This window comes from Peromyscus leucopus, chromosome 12, assembly GCF_004664715.2.
Source record: "Peromyscus leucopus breed LL Stock chromosome 12, UCI_PerLeu_2.1, whole genome shotgun sequence".
Classification (NCBI taxonomy): domain Eukaryota; kingdom Metazoa; phylum Chordata; class Mammalia; order Rodentia; family Cricetidae; genus Peromyscus; species Peromyscus leucopus.
Genome location: NC_051073.1, coordinates 51,588,033 through 51,603,976, shown reverse-complemented (window position 1 = coordinate 51,603,976; position 15,944 = coordinate 51,588,033). Strand labels below are relative to the sequence as shown.

Genomic DNA, 15,944 nt, shown 5'->3' with positions numbered 1-15,944 from the left:
CCCATCAGGAGGCTTTTCTGAGTAGGAGACTAAACCTAGAACCGAGTAGGAGACTGAACCTAGAAATCAGCAGTGAAAAGATGAATAAATTTGATTACACAGAAACTAATATTTTTGCAAGGTAAAGATCTCCACTATACAGAGTAAAGGATATATGACATGTGGGAAAATGATTTTTTTTATAAATATTTTTATTTTATAATTAATTTAATTTTACATATCAGCCATGGATTCCCCGTCCTCCCTCCTGCCACCCCCACCCCCCAGATTTTTTTTAATGTTTTTATTTTGAAGCATGTGTATATGGTTGTGTTAGTGTGTGGATCCCTGTGGATGTGCTTGTATGAGTACAGGCAGCTGTGGAAACCAGAAAACGGTGTGAGTTCCCCTAGAGCTGAAGTTACAGGGGACTGTGAGCTGAGCTGCTGATATGGATGCTGGGAACTGACATTGGTTAGGTCTTGTGGAAGAGCAGCAAGTCCTCTTAACCACGGATGCATCTCTCCAGCCCAAACATGCATCTTAAACCATAACAAACCACTCATTCCCCTAATAAAGAAAGAACATAGAATATCAATTAAAAAAAACCTACCAATTCCATAGAAGGAATAAAGAACATCTAACAGAAAAGAATACGCTACTAGCCACAAATGTGTGGAAGCTCTAAAACCTCATTTACAACATGGAGTTATAGACATGCTTTTATGTGGGAGTGCTTGGGACTCTGCACTCAGGTCTAGCTGGCACCACAAATGGTCTGCCCACGAAGCCACCCCCCAGCCCAAAGTCCTTATTCCTCACTCACTTTGGATAAGGGACAAGGAGATCGAGGGTGAGAACATGGGAGCACCGGTTAGTACCCAGGAGACTCTCGATGAAGAGGCCGTGATGAAGAGAGAGACAGACGGACAGACAGAGAAGGAGCCACAGAATGGAAGGGGCCAGCAGAGGCGGCGCTGCAGCGGGGTGAAATGCCACTCTACGCTTCAGCGTCCATCTGGGTGTGCTTCAGACCAAGCCGTCCTTTGCTACCACTGCCCTTTGAGATGGAGTTTATTTTTCCACGGACTTCTTGGGGTTTCTCCTGTGTATTAGACATTGACAAAGGTTTGAGAAATTTACTTAGGAAACACAGAGGTCTGTTGACCCCCACCAGAGAAAATAAACGACTGTAAAGTGCCACTTAAGGGAGGGTAAAATAACTGTGATTTTCATCGTTTGGCCGACTTTATCAATGATGTGAACACATATTAGTGCACGTATTGGGAGATGTGAGAACCTTGTAGAGATAAACTCCATCTAAGTTTTACATTTGCTTCCTTATGAGTATTTGCTCTGGATACACTTATTTTTTCTTTTTTTAAAGACAGTCTTACATATCGTAGGCTGACCTTGGACTCCGTACGTAGTTGAGGATGACACTGACGATCCTCCTGCCTCCGATGTTTGAGCGCAGAGATCACAGGCATGGACCACCACACCAGGGGATGGCATGCTAGGCAAGCACTCTAGCAACTGGACTACATCCTCGGCCTTGGCTTTGCTGTTTTGAGATAGGGTTTCACTACAACCCTCACTGACTTCAACGTACGATGTAGCCCAGGCTCTTTGAACGACCACCCCCCCTTGAGTGCTGGAATTCCAGGTGGGAACCACCATGTCTGGTGTTTCTACTATACTTTAAACAAACCTTCACATGGAAACCTGACCTGGATCAAGGCACTTATTGTCAAACTTGACGGCCTGAGTTTGATTCCTAGAACACCTTCCCCAAAGTTATCAGCATGCAGTGGCACACATGCACACACACCCCCCCCCACACACACACACACAAATCAATAACTGTAATACAAATCTTTTTTTTTTTTTTTTTTTGGTTTTTCGAGACAGGGTTTCTCTGTGTAGCTTTGCGCCTTTCCTGGAGCTCACTTGGTAGCCCAGGCTGGCCTCGAACTCACAGAGATCCGCCTGGCTCTGCCTCCCGAGTGCTGGGATTAAAGGCGTGCGCCACCAACGCCCGGCTAATACAAATCTTTTTTAAAAGGGCATATGAGTTATACGACAACGGTTTGTTTGTGTTACCTTTTTTAATGCATCCAGTCGCGACTCTTTGGAAGGTAATGGTTTATAAGTCTCATCTTTGTGTCCCCAGTCCAGGGTAGAACTGGCGCATCCTAAGGGATCCCTGTTGAACTGAATTGAACTCAGGTTGTTATCAGCAGAGGGTTATGCCTGACCGTGTGCATGTAGCAAAGGCCCAACAAGGCATGGCTTAAACAAGATGTAGGGGCGATACAGCTCAGTGATAGTGTTTGCCTAGCACCAGGCCCTTGGTTTAATCCCCAACACTGGAGAGAAAAACCAACAAAGAAACAAATGAAGTGCCTCAGTAGCAGTCAGAGTAAGTGCAGGGCAATGTTTACTGGGATCCATCCAGGATCTGGGCTGCTGCTGTATTTCTGCTTGCTAACTAATGTAGCCTTTTATTCTAAAGATGAGAGCGAAGAGACGCTGTGGGTAAGGGCAGGAGCAGTGTGATTTAACAACCCCCCAAGCCAGAGAGTTACTATTGATTCTCATGGGCCATAAGTGGGTCCCTTGGGATTCCCCTGAGGTGCAAAGGCTTCTGGGAAGCTGTTTAAATGGACGCTCTACTGTAGCTCATAAAAACATTAAGGTTGTCTCAGTGAAGTAGAAGAGGAGAATTGAAATAACGAACAGCGAGCGATAACTAAGCGCGGAAGGGGCTTCGGAGGAACATTTTCCATGCTCAAAGTTTTCTGCTCTGTGCTTCTGTCCTTCAGGTCAGAGAGGCGACAGTGCACAGCCCAGAAAGTTCGGTGTGACTGAGACCATCAGAAACCAGGCCGCGCTTTTCTCCCACTGTCCCTCCAGGCTCCCTAAACAAATGGTGCTGGCATAATGTAAGACTCACACTAACGTGAGTACCTGGGCCAGGGCTCGCCTTAGACTGGGTCTGGTCTGCCGGCTTCCTTTGCATGGCTGCTCTCCGGCAATGCCGCCCACACCCTCCCCGTGCAGCAAACCTCTGTGGACCTACCATGGAATTGTCTCCATTAGTGGATTTCTTACAAACATCTGGTGGTACAGCTTGGCTCCTCGCAATCCTCCGAATCCTCCCAGACCACAGGCGTCCTCTTGGATGGGCAAGCGATTCCCCTCCCACCCCCCAACTCCCAACCCCCTGGGTCTGGAAGGAAATTTGTGCCGGTCTCCTGTGCTTCTTGGAGACCAGGAGAAGGTTGTTTATTCCACATAATTAATGGACAGAGAAACTGGGCTTAATTTATTTTACTCTCAGGAATGCAAGTCTGTTCTTCCAAGGGAAGAATGTGTGTTTTTGCCTCACCCAAGCCAACACTCAATTTCCCATAAAGGGCAGATTGACTTGGCCCAAAGGAGGGGAAAGAACAGTTCTCAAGAAAGCCAAGAGAAAGAGTGCAGTTGTTAAAGACGCGTTTCTGGTGGGGCCGTATCATCTTAAGTGCCTTGCGACACTTGCTTTTTAAAATTATTATTGGAGAGCAGTTATCGAGGATTTGTGGATTAGAGTTTTGTGTTACAGAAGGGACTTCTGCGGCCTTTCAGATTTTTCTAATGCTCCAGAAAAAAATCACCAACCTTCCATTTCTCTTGAGCGCAGAGAGGTCTTTACTTACACATCCAAAGCTAAACAGAGCAGCCCATCTCAAGCGCCTGGCTGCGTGCTTACGTGGAGCAGGGTGCCAGACAATGATAGATGACCGTGGCCCGTGGCTCCGAGACCTCGTCAAACTGCAGTTGCAAAACTCTCCGCAGATGGGTTTTTATGAATTCTTCAGAGAAGAGCCACACCCCCTACATCCTTCCCAATATTAATTCATTAACTAATCCCTCTCCCATAATAGGTATGTGTCTGTGGAGTGCTGAAAGCCGAGTCGGGTGGCTCTGATTCGAGCTTCAGATGCAGGCCTGTGTGCACTCCGGCTCTGCTCGGAAAGTGACCCAGGCAGGCGGCAAAGACGTTCTCGGTTTCCATTGCTCCGTCTGTGATTCTGTCCTGCAGGGTAGTTCTTGCTCAAGCTCCAGTCAAAAGGGCTCGGGAGATGACAGCGAGTAATGTGCCTCTCAGTGCTTAACTTCCTCTGAAAACTGCTCCACCCAACCAATTGGGCGCCAGCCCCAGCACGACCTGTCACATGCTTCCATCTTCTTCTTCTTCTTCTTCTCAGCCTGGCGTTCATCTTCTCTGAGAAACGTCTCCTGAACCCCAGGTTTGGGTTATGTGTGGGGTGTTAGAGTAGGACCCTGGACTCACCCCACCTTCTAAATGTCTGTTCTGTGCAAGAGAAGGCGGGACTCAGTGGCCACTCACCTTTTAATTTTTTTTTTTTACTAACCAACTTTATTGAGGTCTGATTTACATTACCTAAAATCTACTCATTTGTAGCTGAAGTTTTCCTGGTCCTTCCTGGCCCATGGTCAGGACAAATCTCTCTCACCTGCCAGTCCCACAGCCGCTCGGACCCAAGTAAACACACAGAGGCTTATATTATTTACAAACGGTATGGCTTAATGGCTCAGGCTTCTTGCTAGCTAGATCTTACATTTTAAATTAACCCATTTCTATAAATCTGTACCTTGCCACATGGCTCGTGGCTTACCAGTACCTTTACTTGTTGCTTCTCATGGCGGCGGCTGGCAGTGCCCCTACTCAGCCTTCCTATTCCCAGCATTCTCCCCTCTCTTTGTCCTGCCTATACTTCCTGCCGGGCTACTGGTCAATCAGCACTTTATTTATCAATCAATCAGAGCAACACATTCACAGCATACAGATATCCACAGCACTCATTTTTAGAGGAGTCAATGGTTTTTCAGTAAATTTGCAGAATCAGGCAACTCTCACCACAGCGTGGTGTTGGAATGATTCTACCCAAAGGAGACCCCCATATTGTATGCTGTCATCCCCTGCCCACCACTGGCCCAGGTAGCCACTGCTCTTCTCTTCATCTCTGTGGATATGTCTGGACATTTCCCACAAATCTAGGCTTTTCTCCTTAGGTTTGCCTCAACATTTCATAGATGTGGAAGCTCACCATCTATGTTTGTTTGCATCTCACTTCCTTCCCTTACCAGGAGATCTTCCTGAGATTTACCCTTAGTGTTGTGTATATCAGCAGGTCATTCCATTGCCTTGTAAATAGTTTCCATTGTGGGGACACACGCTCATTGTGCCCTGTATCTGTCAGTGAACACAGCAGCTGGTATAGTGTCTGCATAGACTAGTAAGAGCTGAGCAAACGTTCATTGCCCGAGTTAAATTCACACTGTTCTGGTGCTGAAGAAATGGCTCAGTGGTTAGGAGCATTGGCTCCTTTTCCAGGTGGACCCTGGTTCTAGTCCCAGAACTCACATGATGGTTTACAACTACCTCTAACTAGTTCTAGGGGATCTAACTTCTTCTGGACTTTGGGGGCATCAGGCATGAAGGGGATACGCAGACATTCATGGAGGCAAAACATATACACAAACTTCAAAAATAAATAATAAATTAAAAAGATCACATTTTGTTAATATTGGAGTTAGCCTGGCAATTCACACCATAGTGGAGAGGTCTGAAAACATGCAGTCAGTCAAATATCAATGCCTGAGCTGTGTTCTGGTCATGTGGAGAGTTGTGTTTCGGTCATGTGGAGTTATCATAGGAGAGGACTCAGTGACTTCTTACCTACCACTTTATCTTTGGATGCATTTTAAAAATTCTGAAGAAATGGTGGTCCTTCCCCACTACTGTTGGGCTTCCCTTCTAGCAACATGTATGGGCAGCTCATAAATATTGAAAATTACTTTGTAATATTTAATTTTTCAGTAAGCATGTACTATTGGTCTATCATTCTATATGCTTAGAATACTTAGTATAACTGGAAAAATTCCTCACCTTCCTGATGGTAAATGCATTCACCTTCAGTTCCTAACTATCATCAGTACATAAGAATTTAAAATACAGGGCCCCGAGGTTGTGGTGCAAGCCTTTAATAGTTTGAGGCCAGCCTGGTTTGCAAAGAGAGTTCCAGGAGAGCCAGGACTGTTACACAGAGAAACCCTGTCTTAAAAAACAAAAATAAAGGAATTTATCAAGAAGCATGAGTTATTTACAAGGGAGAAAAAACAGATTACTTGACATGTAGAAAACATCCTGATAATGATGAAAAAAATAAAGATACAAAAACTTCACAGTAGTCAAAAAACTATACTATTTTTAGATCATCAAAGCAAAATAAAAATGATTACATTTTGAATGGCAGGAATGGAAGGAAGGCAGAAGTGCTCACAAGCTACTGATGTCCTCAGTTCTGAACTTATCGGGTCTTCTGGAAATGCAGATTCCTAACACGGAGTGCGAGTCATCTGACTTGCCTGCTCCCATCACTCACTGATCCATGAATGATCAAAGGGAAGAATTTAGGGGGAACTTATGCCAGTAATATTAATTAAATAAAAAAAAAATTGAATACCATGTCCTACTATTCGGGGAGTAGATAAGTAAACTGTAGTATGAGAATGTGGGGTGCTTTTATCCACTTAAAAACAAGTAAGAAGGCTGGGCGGCGGTGGCCCACGCCTTTAATCTCAGCACTCGGGAGGCAGAGCCAGGCAGATCTCTGTGAGTTCAAGGCTAGACTGGTCTACAGAGTGAGAACCAGGACAGGCACCAAAACTACACAGAGAAACCTTGTCTTGAAAAACCAACCAACCAACGAACCAACCAACCAAACAAACAAACAAACAGAAAAAAACCAAGTGAGAAGACTGCACATTGAGTTACATAGAATGCATGTAAATCCTAGTGTTGAAAGAATGGAAGATACTATGTAGGCATTGATCACAGCACATAAAATATGCGACAGAAAAGAACACAAAGTGATGCATGCTTTTGAGAATTTTCTTATGATATAGAATAGTTTTTTCTGCTTTTTTTTTGGTGTGTGGTATATGAATGTATAGACACATGTGTGTGCCCATATGTGTGAGCATGGAAGCCAGAAGCAGATGCCAAGTGTCTTCCTCTAATTGCTTTTTACTTTATTTTTGTTTTATTTTAATTTTATTTACTTTTTGAGGCAGGATCTCTCACTGAACCTTGAGCTCATGGATTGGAGAGACTGGTTGGCTAGCAAGGCTCTGAGATCTTCCTGTCTCTGCCTCCAAGCATTGTGATTGTAAGTGTACACCACTGTGCTTAGTTTTTTTTTTGTTTGTTTGTTTTTAACATGGGTGTTAAGGATCTGAACTTAGGTCCTTACACTAGTGAAACAAGGGCTACCCACTGAGCTCTCTCCTCTGCCTGACCTAGATGTTTTTTTTTTTTTTTTTTTTTTTTTGTTGTTGTTGTTTTTGAGACAGGGTTTCTCTGTGTAGCTTTGGAACCTGTCCTGGATCTTGCTCTGTAGACCAGGCTGGCCTCGAACTCACAGAGATCCACCAGGCTCTGGGATTAAAGGCCTGCGCCACCACCACCCAGCTAGATAATGGGTTTTAAAGTAGCAACTCTCACTCTTACATCATAGGGTCTGACTGATGCTCTTGTAAAAGAACGTTTCCACTCCTACCTCCTCTTTTTCCAGCCCTTCCCATAGTAAATGGAAAGCACACTATTCATTTCTTCTAATGTTGCACCCAGGATGCTCTATCAACACAGATGCTGGTACACTGTACAGTAGCGCGGTAGAAAGGTTCTAGAAGCCTAAGAAGCTACAATTTCACTTACTAGAGGCAGAAATTATCTAAGGGGGGCGGGGCGGGTCTTGCTAAGGCCTTTCTGACAGTTCTTTTGCAAAGGTGGTCTAGTCTCAACCTTCTTCGTACTTACACAGACACCAGTATTTAGGAGAAATCTGTGGATATCTATTGAATGGAAGGATGACTTTTATGATAGAAGATTAGTGTGTCAGAATTCACTGGAAAGCCCACATCCCTGGGAGGGCTTGCTTCCAGTCCCCAGCTAAAAGTTAGTATCTGAGTATGAAAGGTTTAGATCAATAGAGCGGGACCACAACATGGAAAAGCAAAAGCATGAAGAAGAAAGGGAAAACTGGGGTCTGCCTTGGCCGAGCTGCTGTTGACCTGACCTGCTCCAGCAGCCCTAACCTTTACCGGGGTGCTTGGTGTACACACGCCGCCGGCAATGCGAGGTCCTGAAGGACATTGTCTGTGTGACCCGGAGAAAGGTTTTCAGCTTTTCCTTCTCTACGGTGAAAGAGTGTTTCGTCTTCCGTGCAGACAGTCCCGCGTGAAGTGATATATCTGTGACTCTGCACACCCTAAGGAGCACCAGAAATGCTTCTTGTTGTTCTTGTCCCTCCCCTAAGTTTCTTCACTTGCAAAACAGGGCCGATGCCTCCAGGTTATTACAGCTCCTTGTGGAAAGCCCTCCATAACGGGCCTCACGGTAGGCTCACTGCGGACCTGTTGCTCGGACTTTCCTGCCACTTCTCCCTTGACAAATCTCACCATGGGAGAGCCTGCAATTTACCCGATAAGCAATGATCCAGGCACAACTGCTCTAACCACCCCTCACTCTTCACTGGACCCTGACCCTGCAGGCAGGGAGCCCTCGGGTTTCCTCCATCAAAGGAGGAAGCATTCACACTCCGCTGCTGAAGCTTTGGCCAAACTGACAGAGGGAGACCCGGAAGAGACATCGTGATACTGGTGGGACATGGAGCAAGAGCTTGCAGGCACCCATAGCCCCAGGACAAGAGGACAGGCTCTGTCCGTTGAGCCTCCGACTCCTGTCTTTCGTGAGGGCTGAGACAGCCTTTTCCATTCACAATTCCAGGCATATATTCTCTGTCTCTTGAGCGGTGGGGCTGAAACTGGAACACATCTGCCCTGGCTTCGCCTGGGTGTGATTTACAAGGTCTGCCTGTAGCTTCTCTCTAGACGCTTCTCCTCCTCTTCACCTCTGGGCTTTGGGGCTTTGGATTTTTTTTTTTTTTTTTTTTTTTTAAACAGGCTTGTGTTTCTTGAGACTGGGTCACCTTGATTTATTACGCCCTGGACTCATTAACAAAAGACTCTGGGACAGGTCATTTATTTTCTGAGTGGCGATTTCCTGTCCTACCCCAGCTTGGCTCAGCAGGAGCTTCACAGAGCACAGACGTCCATTAAGGGTACTGTCACTAGCAGAGGCTGGAACCCAGCAAAGAAGAGGCAAAGGGCAGGAAACTTCCCTTAAAAGTTTTCTCCCTAGAATTTTCTCCAGAGTCCCTTCTGGTAGTTTGTGTTCCACTCTCCTGCCCCGGCAAAGGGGCCAAAGTTTACCAACTGAATTTCAAAGCTGTTTTTGTACAGGAACACAACACACTGACCCTTCTTCACTATTTCATATTTTCGTTATCTAACATTGTATGCAAAAGTCAATAAAATGAAGTTAATTAAAAAAGCAAACAATACAAGGCAGATGTTAGTAGGTGCATGAGTCGAGCATGTAGTAGGTGAATTAAATGGCAAAATTTGTTGCCCCCCCACACACACCGCCGTATGTATAACAGTTTTACACTTTTGCTTGGGCACTAAAGCCTGCCAAGCTTCAGAGAGAGCAGGAAGCATCACAATTCTCAGAGTGGACCTTGGGAGGAAGAGATGAAAGAAATCGTTATTTATTCTGAAGTTCAGTGTAGGCGGAAGATTGATTTATTAACTGTTTTCAGGTCCCGGGAAGGTAGTTACACATAGCAATGATGGTGACCAGCTGCTTTCCGACGGCCCTAAGGACAGAATAAAAGGGAGTGAAATGAGATTGTGGCAAAATGAGAGAATAAGGAGTCATAAAAGTGAGTTGCCACAGCTAAACTCTATTGAGAGAGATGTGATGTATATACAAGGCTGTAAAGCTGTTAGCCCCATTTTATAGAGCAATGAATGGCAGTTCAGAGAGGTTAAGAAACTTGCCTGATGCCACACATCAGGGTCGTGACTGGACCAGTCTAGCCAACTCTACAACCACGTAAAGCTAACTCTCAGGACAAAGCAATGAAAAACAAATAATGGAGGGAAATCACCCTCCAAGGTGCTCTTGGTTGAAATGGATCTATATGTAGAATTCAGGGGGTTCAGCTGTGTGGAGCTTAAATTTTGGGCTTGGATACTATATGTGTCTCTGTGCTAAGGGAGCAAAGACCACCCTAGCCCAAAGGACAGGTTGAGTGGGCACAGCCCTCTCCGGGACCCCTGGAGACTGGCTGCTTTGGCGGTGGTCATTGATGCTGCTTGTCATGTACCACACTTGAAAAGGAAGGCTCCAGTCGCAGCAAAGTGACGGTGCTGGAGTTTGTGGATGGCTGAGCCTCAGGAAGAACACCTCAACCACTCAGTGCACTTTCTCCTGAAGGCTCATCCCGAGGCGAAGGCCCGTCAAGGTATTTCTGGGTGGATCGTTAATGAGTCACCATAGTGGCCAGACTTTGGTGAGGAGCCAATCCTAGCTGGATTGTAGTCAGCGCACAGGGGTCAGTTTGGACAGGTCTCACATGGAGAAATGGGGGTGGCTGACATGTACCTGTACTGTACTGCACACACGCTCTGCCAGGGATTGTTCAAGAATCAGCACACTGCCTCAGCTCAGTCAGTCTTTGCAACCACGCTCTGGAATAGGAGAGGCAAGGAATTCGTGAGGTCAACTGCCTTGTCCCACCGCTAGGATGAGGAGGAGCGAGGACTGTGGAGCCCCAGACAGCCTGAGCACAGTGACTGCATTCTTAGCCACCAGGGCTTAGGATGAGATGCTTGGAACTCTAGCTCTGGGGTCACAGGCTCAAATGACACAGCGTCTTGCGGCCTGGTTTATAAGAACGTCTAACCATTGTAAACATTGTTCTAATTCGGGGATTTTATATTCATTCTTTCCTCATCTGCATCCTAAAGCAGGCTAGAGGGAAGAATAAGAGGCCATCACTGTAGACTCCATGGGTACCCAGGCCTGAGTTCACCTCTGGTTGCCCAGTTAACGGCTTAGGTGGTATCTGAGGCCCTGCAGCAAGAGGGCTGGGTTCTTCCGTGGTAAATCAATCCTACAAGGAGTGGGGGAGAGGAGAGGTGGGCGTATGCCACCTTCAGACCTTAAGGTAAAGGTTCTGCTTTGTTTTTCCATCACTTGCCTCGTTTCACGGTCCTTTGAGGCGGGTGTTATCAGCCCAATTTGACCAGCGAGGAAGGTTGTGTAACTTCTGAGGTCAGGTTGACCCCAGGTACAAAGGGGCTGTGGTCTGAACTCTAGAATGCTGACCCTCAGACTGAAGACGCCACGCAACACCCAGAACTCAGCACAGCTCTGCCTTGTGAGGACCTAGCAGGCTTAGATGGGAACACAGTGGAGAGGTGCATCCTGGAACTCAGGCCAAGCCCAGCTCTGCAGCTGGCCTGGGGGGTGGGGTGGTCACTTCAGCCTCCGTGTGCAGGCAGGGCTGCAAGCTGGTCAAGCCAAGCACTATCATTCCTGGGTTCTGCTAGGCCAGAAAGAAGCCTGGAGCATGACAGGATGCTACATTCAAAGCTTGGCAATCCTTTCCTTCTTAATTTAGACTTATTCTCAGGAGGGGATCCTGAGGCAGGAACATGAGAAAGGGAAAGGAAAAATAATAAGAGATAAGTGAGAAAAAAAAGAATATTTATAGGGCTTGTAACATCTAATGGGAACCAGCTGCCTGGTTGGGGGGAGTGGGAATTTTTTTGTTTGTTTGTTTGTTTGTGGGAGATTTTTTAGGACTTTTCTTGCACATGTCTGGGGTGGGGGGAAGAGAGGAAGAGAGAATATGTGTGTGTGTGTGTCGGAGCCCTGCTGGAGGCTGGGGGAGGGCCGTGCTTTCTGTACATTGGGCACCAGATCTCTGCTCTCCCCGCCAGCCTCACTCCACCCCCACCTCCTGCCTTCATTTCCAACTGGAGCTGATTCAAACCTGCTGCTCTTGGAAAGAGGCCATCAGTACAGGCTCCAACAGAAAGATGATCCGTGAGGGGATATGAGTGCGAGGGAGTGGGGCAATCAAAAAGAATGAGAAAATGAGACAGGGGAATGGAAAAGGTGAATAACGGGGGGGGGGGGGAGGATGGGAGGGAGATGGAAAGTGTTTGCCAAATGGAGAGAAGGGAGTGGCTGAGAGCCCGGAGCTGGAACGAATTCAGGATTCAGGCCTGATCCTTGGGGCTCTTTCTCTCCCACAGGTCCACAGGGCTGCAGTGAAGATGTGTCTGTGTGAGATTTTCCAGGACCCTTTCCCATAAATCTGCGTTTTCTTCTTTTTTTCAAGGTCATTGGACCAAAAGCTTCGTCCAAAAAAAAAAAAATTGTGGAAAGAACACTCAAGTCAGGAGGAGGTTCCGAAGTGGGAAAAGTATGATACTTCAGGGCTGGAGTCAGGGGCAGACATTTAGAAAGATGAAAGACAAAAGCCAGGCGCTTTTTGGGAGGCTGAATTGTCCTGGGGTTGACGGGCCCTGGGTGTTGGGCCCCAGCTGGCATGTCTAGCTCTCACCCTAGGAACTTGGGTGAGTTGGAGGAAACGCATCCATGAGTCATGGAGTCAAGTCCTGTACATGACTAATTGGGATGAAGGCAGTGATATTTGTTAGGGAGGGGAGGGGGGGGAGGATGGAGAAAGGGGGAGAGGGAGAGGAGGAAGGAGGGAGGGGAGGGATGGGAGAGAGAGGGGGCATGCCAGCTGGCTTGCCCATCTTTCTGCTCAGGGAAACGTGATGTTGGCTGAAGTGGGTTAAGAACATGAACCTACCCTCCTGTTGCTCCCTTTGGCTTTGGTTTCCAGCAACACTTCAGTGTTGAGAGGATTTCTGTTTAAATAAAGCATCATTTACTTTAGAGCATGGTCCTTCCAGTAAAAACTCGTAACTTTATCTCCTACAAAGCTGAAAGAACACTCGAATTCAACGATGCCACTTCTGCTGAAAGAGGGTAGAGCAGAAGAAAAATAATTTTTTAACCTTCATAAGTTCTTTAAAAAAATTTTTAAGATTAAGAAAAAAAAACTTTTATGTGTGTAAGTGTTTTCCCTGCCTGTATGTATGTGCACTATATGTGTGCCTGGTGTCCAAGGTGGCCAGAAGAGGGTGTCAGGTCCCCTGGATTTGGAGTTTAATACAGACGTGAGCCTCCATATCGGTGCTGAAAACCAAGCCCAGGTCCTCTTCACGAGCAACAAGTGCTCAAAATGGTTGAGCCATCTCTCCAGCTCCTCCATAGGTTCTTAGTCGCAGACTCCTAAGAACAGACCAAAGGAGTTTCTTTTCCAAACATACTCAGCGATGCTGCTCAAGGGAAGAAGGGTGGCCCTTAATCCAGCTTTTGCAGGTCATTGGAAGCCCAGCCAGTCTCCCTTCAGAAAAAAGCAACACACCAAAGGAAAAGAACCTTAAGCTTTTGGGGACCTGCTCTGGGGGAAGGCAAACACAGTCCTCATCTCCTTATCCATAATTCCTCTTCCCATACTTTTTGGGGGGCTGGAGGTGGGGGTCATCTTGACGTAAACTAGTCGGTCATCTTGGAAGAAGAACCTCAGTTAAGAAGGTGTCATGGGGTCGCCTATAGGTAAACCAGTGGACCATTTTCTTGACTATTGATTGATGTGTAGGAAGGCCTCACCGTGGGTGATGCTACCCACGGGCAGGTGGTGCTGGGATATGTAGGAACGGAAATTGAGCAAGCCAGAGGGAGTGAGTCAGGAATTAGCACTCCTTCATGGCTTCTACTTCAGTTATTGCTTCCAGGCTTTTGCCTTGAGTCCCTGCCTTGACTTTCTTCAGTGATAGATTGCTACCTGGAAAACGTGAGATGAAATATAAACCCGTCCCTCCCCAGGTTGCTTTTGGTCATGGTATTTATCACAATTAATAGAAACCTAATTAACATAACACATTACTATAATAAAAACTATAAGGCTTCAGAAATGAACAATTCCTTAAATTGAAATTGCACCATGTTCTGGGTAGCATAATGGATTTGTGCCTCCTGCTCTGCCTTCCCTGGTACATGAACTATCCCCTTGTTCAGAGTATCCTTGATGTATATGCTGCTAGCCCATTAGTTATCTAGCAGCTCTCTAGATCAGCAGCTAGACTGCGGAGGTAGCATAGTGCTTATATTGAAGTAACACAGTAGCCTAATGCAATACCTAACCAGCCTAAGGCCTTCATTTTAAAGAAAGACCACATTCACATAACTTTATCATGGTACGTTGTTAGGATTGTTCTGTTACTATTGGCTGTTCTTAACCTCTTACCATGCATATTTTATAAAGTAAATGTTATAAGCAGTATATACACACACACACACTATATATATATTTATATTTATATTTATATTTATATTTATATTTATATTTATATTTATATTTATATTTATATTTATATTTATATTTATATTTATATTTATATTTATATTTATATTTATATTTATATTTATATTTATATTTATATTTATATTTATATTTATATTTTTTTATTTTTTTTTTTTTTTTATATTTTTTATATTTATATTTATATTTATATTTATATTTATATTTATATTTATATTTATATTTATATTTATATTTTATATTTATATTTATATTTATATTTATATTTATATTTATATTTATATTTATATTATTTATATTTATATTATTTATATTTATATTTATATTTATATTTATATTTATATTTATATTTATATTTATATTTATATTTTATATTTATATTTATATTTATATTTATATTTATATTTATATTTATATATTTATATTTATATTTATATTTATATTTATATTTATATTTATATTTATATTTATATTTATATTTATATTTATATTTATATTTATATTTATATTTATATTTATATTTATATTTATATTTATATTTATATTTATATTTATATTTATATTTATATTTATACATAATGTTGGTGTGTGTGAGGTTTCCATATCCTCTAGGGGTGAGCATTTCCCTCTTGGATAAGAGTGGATCACTAACAGGCAGATGATGGTAAAGGCTAGATAGAAAGGCTTTTAAATGCCATTTCTCTGTAGCCAGCTCCAGGCTGGTAAGAACCCAAAGCTGTCTTTAGTGGCTAACTTTCCTTTTCCCTGGTGGAAGGAAGGGGCAGGATGCCTTTTGTCTGAAAGTCCAAAGTATGCTGTTAAACAATGACAGAGAACTTCCCTGCATCCCTTTCATAATTGCCCAATTCAACAATCTTTAATATTATAGTATACACCAGAATAAGAAGGGTAGCTGCCTTGGGTCATTTTAGTTAGACCTCCTCTTTTTTTTTTTTTTTTTAACCTTAAATACTGTCTGGAAGCGCCACATTCCATTAAGATTGGTGTGTTTGAGAAACATCGAGGATCTGAATGTGTACGTGGGTTACTGACTGATCCTTTCCTAATTACCCAGGCACTATTTATTGATAAATAGAGAAGGGTTCACAGACTGTCAGTCTGAGCAAAAGTTGTCAAAATTCTCAAATTAGAAAATTTAAAAGTCCAACGTACTTATATGGAACATCCAGGTCCATGCCCTCCCTACATTTATGTAGGTTTTTGTTGTTGCTTGGTTGTTTTTTTTTTTTTTTAAGATTTTTATTTTTATTATTTATATAATGTTCTGCCTGCATGTATGCCTGCAGGCCAGAAGAGGGCACCAGATCTCATTACAGATGATTGTGAGCCACCATGTGGTTGCTGGGAATTGAACTCAGGACCTCTGGAAGAGCAGCCAGTGCTCTTAACCTCTGAGCCATCTCTCCAGCCTGCTTGGTTGGTTTTTATGTGTGTGATATTTTGTCTTAGTATTTATTTGTTTGTTTGTTTGTTTATTGTACTGCATGTAGGTCCCGAAGAAACTTGGTTGCTGAGACAAGCCACCCCAGCACAGGAAACTCCATGGCCACTCTGATC

General features: G+C 44.1%; 1 long non-coding RNA gene across 1 annotated transcript; it reads right to left on the bottom strand.

Moving 5' to 3' along the window:
• Positions 1 to 247: 247 nt before the first annotated feature.
• LOC119088864 lies at positions 248 to 3,784 on the bottom strand. Its single transcript, XR_005092598.1, has 3 exons — positions 3,062 to 3,784; positions 2,083 to 2,193; positions 248 to 1,084 (listed from the first exon to the last, which is right to left on the bottom strand). It is a non-coding gene; the product is annotated as an uncharacterized LOC119088864 (long non-coding RNA).
• Between the last annotated feature and the right edge of the window lie 12,160 nt (positions 3,785 to 15,944).